The 7,367-nt window shown below is 36.9% G+C and overlaps 1 long non-coding RNA gene across 1 annotated transcript; it reads right to left on the bottom strand.

Moving 5' to 3' along the window:
* Positions 1-290: 290 nt before the first annotated feature.
* LOC147832807 (uncharacterized) lies at positions 291-6,375 on the bottom strand. The gene is made up of 2 exons (XR_015515491.1): positions 4,571-6,375; positions 291-3,796 (listed from the first exon to the last, which is right to left on the bottom strand). It is a non-coding gene; the product is annotated as an uncharacterized LOC147832807 (long non-coding RNA).
* Between the last annotated feature and the right edge of the window lie 992 nt (positions 6,376-7,367).

Genomic DNA, 7,367 nt, shown 5'->3' with positions numbered 1-7,367 from the left:
TTAACATATTCTAATTTATTATACTTTTATATTGTAGTGCACAGATTATTTAGTTGTCTGACATAGGCATGGACCAGTACTGATTCTGGACAGTATGATAACCTTGAATAAAGGTTCACAGTTTGACGGTAATGTGATTACTGCTCTAAAAGGTATTCTTTTTAAATGTCCGGGTAAAAACTAAAACTTTTCCACCTTTGAACACAATACATTTTATGTTGAAAAACATTTAAAGTATTTTGAAACAGTAAACACGTCAAGCTAAATAATTCAAATAAATCATTGACTTCTGCTGTCTTTATTAGTTTAAAAAACGATTTTATTACAATTTAAAACGACATTTTTTCTGCTGGAGATACCGCTGTCCTAAAAAACAAACAAACAAACAAACAAAAAAAAAAAACATAAATAAAAAGTCATATTACACATACCATGGGAACAGTATAGCAAAATATTTTGCCGGTTTTAAAACCTTCACTTTTTCACGGTTGTCGTCCCATGCCTAGTCTGACATTACAATATATAAAAATACTGAAAACTATTCAGACAAGCCGGGCATACTAACCAATAGAATGAGTTTGGGAAGGAACTTTCTAACTAAGGCAAGTCAGCATGTGTTTGCAGGAAACCTGAATCATTTTGCAATTCCACTTTGAAAGAAGTATAGTGCCACAGAAATTGCACACTTCAACACTTTAAATTAGCGCCCACATTACATTATATTGTCAGTGTGAATCCCATCTTTAGCTGGAGGGTTCTCTCCAAGAGCCTTGTTCAGTTACGCTAATTCATCTATCACAGGCCAGGCGAGTAGCCCCACACTCAGACAGAAACCAATGAGCTCTAATCATGACCAGACGCCCCTGTTAGAGCATGAAGCACTCCACACTCAGTTTTTGCTACTCGGTGTGCAGTTGTCAGCAACTTAGGTGCTTCCAGGACAGTAAAGAGCACATCTTTCATCCAGTCCCAGGCCTAATAAAAAAACCTTCTTAAATGGACTAGCATGAATGAAAGTATTAACAGACACACACCAAAAAAAGCACACAAAAACAAGCAAAATGGAAAAAAGTACTATTAATTGCATAACCTTTAAGAGGAGGTACATTTTTAGCTGTATTCTCTAGAAATAGTAAGTGCGCTCATTCTTGGAGTTGCTATACCAGGGAGTGGTGCTTTTGAGAGGAAAGTAAACATATGGAGAGATGAGAGATCTCTAGGTTCTTCTTTGGGAAAGAACGGACGAAAGTAATGCCACTTCTCTGAGCACATGGAAAACGCTTCAGCCAAGCAGAGAAAAGAGACCCATCGCGTCCTTCAGTGCAGGACCTGAGGGGGGAGAGATTGGAAAGAGAGATGAGAAGGAAGTGGGAAGTACAAGGGGAAAGAGAGACAAAGTGACCTAACATGAACTCAGCCAAATGTGGATGATAAACAAGGCACCGCAGCTTATTTCGGTGTCTGTTTGTTTAGCGTTTTTACTATCTTTGCGAGCACTGTGTATGGAAAAAGAAGTGCAGAGCTGCGGAAATGGTATACCGTTGAGTAAATTAAGAGTAGATGTTAATTTAAGAAGACGTATGGGATACAAGAGCCCCTTGTGAAGTAAAGGTGAGGGTTTTTCCATATCTGCTCAATGTTTTCTCATGTTTGTAACTAGCCAAATCAAGAGAGAATATCACTTGAATCTTTAATATGCTCGGCAGACTAGCAGGGTCTGTTCAGGGTAAGCCCTTATTGTAAGAACATGATTCCACTGCCAGACACGGCCCCAAACAGAGCAGCACATCTGGGGTATCAGCTGGCCAGCAGCCTCCTAAAGCTCTCGCCCGCTTCCCCTTCATGCTCAGTCAGTTGTAATGCCTTTGGATCTATAGCTCGCACCAGAGGTCAGCGCAGGGCTCAGTGACTGATGGCTACTATCCATATCAAAGGGAGTTTAAAGTTGTGCCTTGCCAACAACACACCGGCACTCAATCAAACCAAGCTTGGCCTGGTTTATAGTGCAGCTTTATTTCTATGAACCTATAACATTACTCAGATTTCAACATGAAATCCAAATTGCACCTTTTAACATTCTAAATGTTTCTGGTTGTGTTGTGAATGAGGTGAATATTTCAAAACAGTTTTATTTTTTGGACCTTTCAGACTTTCACTTCCTCAAGTATACTTGTTTAACTGCTTGGTAACGTGATTTTCTAATCAGCCAATCACATGTGAGCAACTAATGCAAGTAGACAGGATCTGGTTTCTTGTCCAGTGCATGTGTTCTTGTCCAACACCTTCATCAGCCACAAATACAGTTAAATTCCAGTACTCAAGACTGCAAAAACAGAGAACCCATGATAAAACTCGGATGTGTTCTTGATATTGAAGATGCATTGAGTGCAGACTTGAGCAGACTTTTTCGCATGTATTATATTTCACCAGTTCACCCTTAGATCTAATCTGAATAGATGAATGATGAACATAATTTGGCATGCTTTCTTACACTCAAAAAATTATTACTGCAGCTTGTTCAAACTACCTGTTTAAAATGAGCAGAAACAACATAATTCTTGTAATTTCTTTGGCCAATTTCTTTGTTTTGTATTCACATTGAGGAAGGCTTTGTGCCGAAACGTCTGTCTTTTAATCACCCGTAAAACGTAGGAAAAATAAAAAATAAAAACAGTACAAAGCAATTGAGTGTGAATCATTACCTTTTTTTTTGTATTTAGTCCACCAAAATTTGTAAACCATTAAGTTAACATATAAGTGTTTTGTGTAGGAACAACATGAAGGAATTGAATTGGTCCTACTACCTGATTAGGGGATTTGTAGTCCCCAGCATGCTTTGCGTGGGATTGAATAAGGAGAGAGAAATGTTGAAAATAAAAGTAATCTTTTAAAGGTGTTTAAAGTTATTAGAAAGATTAGTTAGAGTTTTATCTTCACTTTAGTTTGAAGATTTAGAAGTGTTTCATGTAATGCATTGAGTTTACAGATTATGTGCAGAAGCACCAATGCTTTGGGTATTGGCAGCTTAATTAGCAAAAGTGCAGTTTGTTGCTTTCTGTCCTAAAATTAGTTCTGAAATCAGTCTCAGTCAACTGTACATGTAACTCAGGAAATAAGGTTAAAAATTACTCTTTTAGTTAATTTAGGATAACTTCAAATAAAACTAAGAGATTTCAAAATGTACGACACATAATATACATACATGATATTATCAGACCTTTGAGATTAAATTAAATGAAAATACAAATGTATTTAAACTTTTATTTGATAAAATCATGTTGGACCAACTCAATTTTTATTTAATTTTGTAAATAGTTTTTTATTTTTTTTATTTTTCATTTTTGTAGTTGTAACGATTAACGATGCAGCACAAAAAAATTATCGAAGTAAAAGTAATAAACTCATCGAAAGTATGTACTGCAGTAAAAGTGGAAGAAGGTGAAAATAAACATCCATCAATCGTTTTATCAAAAGATGACAAGCTGACAAAACATTGCTGCAACTCTGATACAAGTTTTATTTATGGGGAAAATTAAAAATCACTGCAGTGTTTGGGTGTTCAGTGTTTGTCTGATATAATTGATGTACTGAAATGTGTTTATTCCATATGAAGCTGATCAATTAGTTCTTGTCAACTCTGAAATCTGGACTTTACTAGAACTTCTAGGTTAAGTGGCTTTGACACAATCTACATTGTAAAAGCGCTATAGAAGTAAACATGAATTGAATTGTCACGTGACTCACAGTGCGCTTAAGGCATTCTGAAAAGTTTTAAAAGGTTTTTAACTGGGTGGGGCTGGAATGTGCAAAAGCGTCACAATATAATAATAATAATAATAATAATAATTCGTTACATTTATATAGCGCTTTTCTGGGCACTCAAAGCGCTTTACACAATGGGGGGGAATCTCCTCATCCACCACCAGTGTGCAGCATCCACCTGGATGACGCGACGGCAGCCATTTTGCGCCAGACCGCACACCACACACCAGCTGATTGGTGGAGAGGAGACAGAGTGATGATATGCCAATCATGATATGGGAAGGGTTAGGAGGCCATGATGGACAGAGGCCAGTGGGCAGATTTGGCCAGGATGCCGGGGTTAAACCCCTACTCTTTTTCGAAGGACATCCTGGGATTTTTAACGACCACAGAGAGTCGGGACCTCGGTTTAACGTCTCATCCGAAAGACGGCGCTCACTGAGCAGTATAGAGTCCCCGTCACTATACTGGGGCATTAGGACCCACACAGACCGCAGGTTGGGCACCCCCTGCTGGCCTCACTAACACCACTTCCGGCAGCAACCCAGCTTTCCCAAGTGGTCTCCCATCCAGGTACTGACCGGGCGCAGCCCTGCTTAGCTTCAGTGGGCGACCATGTGAGAGTTGCAGAGAGCTAGCTGCCGGCTAGCTCGCAATATGTGTGTGCAAGCCTACATTGAAAATAATGAACTTGCATGCAAAAAAGATGCAATATGTGAATAGGTCATTTTAAATTTCCAACACTGGATCTTCTTCTTGCATATACATGCTGGATTCACCTCATTTGTTGACAAATGGGATGCTGAACCATTCCTTGGCAGTTCATGTGTCCTTCACTGTGCCTTTTCCCCACCACAAAGAAACTTTTCAAAGATGTCTGTTTCTTACTCATTCTGCTGCTTGTGGGTTAAATTTTGGCGCTCAAGTGACCGAGATGTAATCGAGAGAATACAGTCATTTTTCAAAATAAAAGATTGTTCAAAATAAAAGATCATTCAGATGCAGATAATAAATAAAACAGAAATAATTAATGATTTCCTGTGTGGCCTGGGACCATATGATCAGGGATCGGGGACCACTGGTCTAGAATACCAAACAAATTTATACCATAATTAAAAACTTTTAAGATTCAGGAAAAAATATCTTCAGTGGCAACTTTGGAAATTAGACCAAAACACTACTCTTACTGCTTATTTCTAGGAACTAGGGCGAAAGGCAGCTGACGTGACATGAGATTGTACATTTTAATAACAGGCAATAAATAATGAAATGGAAGAGCAGCTACTCTGAAGTATTTGGTGCTAATAAAATTGATTGCATGGAAATCCTTCACTCAATTAAATTGAGTTCATCCAGGGGAAGGCTCTGATCTCAAAATATAACCCAAACCCAAAAAACTACGCCCGACCTCCCCCCAGTCTCATATATGGAATAAAATTGATTGAGGGTGAGGAAATTTGGGGCGGAGAAAAGATGCCATAAACTTTGTTAGTAAACATTATATATTGAAATGGGAATAAACAATAACTTTTTGCATGAATGTAGCAATGTTTATTATTTTTTGTTAAAATGCATGAAAGTCATGTGACCAACAGGAAGATCTAATTTCTCACAGGATGCATTCTGTGTTTTCAAGGTCCTCTGAGTTTGTTCTTTTAAGGTAACCTGGCAAGATAATTTTCCACGAGAACGCAAGTCCATTCTCTGCATTCCTAGAATTGAGAAACAGCTATGGTCAATTCAACTGAGCTAAAAAAGAGCATCTCTAAACACATAATGCATAAATCTTGAATAAGATTAATGAGATAAGTATAAATCTGAATAAGATAAATCTGACATTCTTGCTGTGAGGCTACAGTGCTAACCACTGAGCCACCGTGCGACCCCTTTAGGCCATACTCAAACTGGATTCTAGGAGTGCCGCAGCTCTGCACAGATTTGCTCCAATCCAGATCAAACACAGATGATCCAACTAATCAAGGTGTTAGAGACTACTAGAGACAGGTGTGAGTTGGAGCTGGTTGGAGCTAAACTATGCAGAGCTGTGGCCCTAAAGGAATTGAGTTTGAGACCATTGCCTTAGGCAATATATACACGTTCAAATCATCTGTCTTAAATCATTTAATTAAATACAAAAAAAGTCATTTTCCGTCGCAGTGACAGAACCAAAACTGTAGGCCATGTGACAACAAAAGCAGGTTTAGTACACTATTCAAATGTCATTCATACTTTGTTGAGTATTTTTAATGGCAGCAAAGTTTTAAATATAGTATACCCTACCGTTGCAATTTTAAATGTAGCATAGGAATCTTTTGAATCTTGTTTTTTATTTGTAAGACATTCTAAAAGGTGACTGGAGTTGAAAAAAAAAATCCTCTTTAGATGTACAAGGCTTGTATTGAGAAGCACTTCAAAGAAGACTCGCAGTTGTCATTGTACATCATCACTTTTTTCCATGAGTGTCTTTTTTGTCAGAGCTGATGAAAAATATTTCATCTGTATCATTTAAAGTGAGAAGCACCTAGAGCGATGGATTCAGGATACATACTCAGTGCTATCATGGCGTTTATGAGGCTATCCATCAACACTCCAGCCATATTCCCTAGACTATATTCTGGGTGATGAGATATGTCTTCTTTGTCTGCTACTCAACACACTTTTGCTCTCTTAATAAACATTAGTGGTATGAATCAATTTCAAGTTTTTAAAAGTCTTTTACAGATATCATGAAGGGATGATTCTAATGAAGACATTTTTACAATGCAAATAAGTAAAAATGGTGACTGAGTGAAATAACAACAACAAGTGAAGGCTTGAGTGCAAACGTTTCTAACAGTCTATTACAATTTGTCTGAATGATAATTTATGGTTGAAGTCAGAATTATTAGCCCCCTGTTTATTTTTTCCCCCCAATTTCTGTTTAACACAGAGAAAACAAATTTCAACACATTTCTAAACAAAATAGTTTTAATAACTCATTTCTAATAACTGATTTATTTTATCTTTGTCATGATGACAGTAAATAATATTTGACTAGATATTTTTCAAGACACTTCTATACAGCTTAAAGTGACATTTAAAGGCTTAACTAGGTTAATTAGGTTAACTAGGCAGGTTAGGGCAATTAGGCAACTTATTGTGAAATGATGGTTTGTTCTGTAGATTATCGAAATAAATATATTTTATTTAATAAATATATATCATTTGGGAAATATAAAAAAATAAAAAATCAAAGAGGGCTAATTCTGACTTCAACTGTGTATAATTTATTAAAACATTTTTTTTTAAATGAACCAGAAAAAGACGGCTGATCTCTGCAAACATACTTCTTACAAAGTACTACATAGCTGGCTAGTATGCTAATTTAGATCCAGCCATTTGTTTGTAAATCAGACATTACAACTTGTGCTGTGTTTTTTTGTTGTCATGACCAACAAGATGGTATCTATCTAACAAAACAGCATTTGGAGGCACAGAAAGTTTCTTAATGATATTTGTAATTATTCTTTGGTAACACTTTATTTTGATGGTCCCTATATTGCACATTTTGTTGACTAAAAGTTGCATCGCAACTACATGGCAATTTACTTTGAGTATTAATAGAC

The sequence above is a fragment of the Danio rerio genome, chromosome 18 (assembly GCF_052040795.2).
Source record: "Danio rerio strain M-AB ecotype USA chromosome 18, GRCz13ab, whole genome shotgun sequence".
Lineage (NCBI taxonomy): Eukaryota > Metazoa > Chordata > Actinopteri > Cypriniformes > Danionidae > Danio > Danio rerio.
The sequence above is the reverse complement of the archived record's forward strand: the minus strand, read 5'-3'. Positions and strand labels throughout refer to the sequence as shown.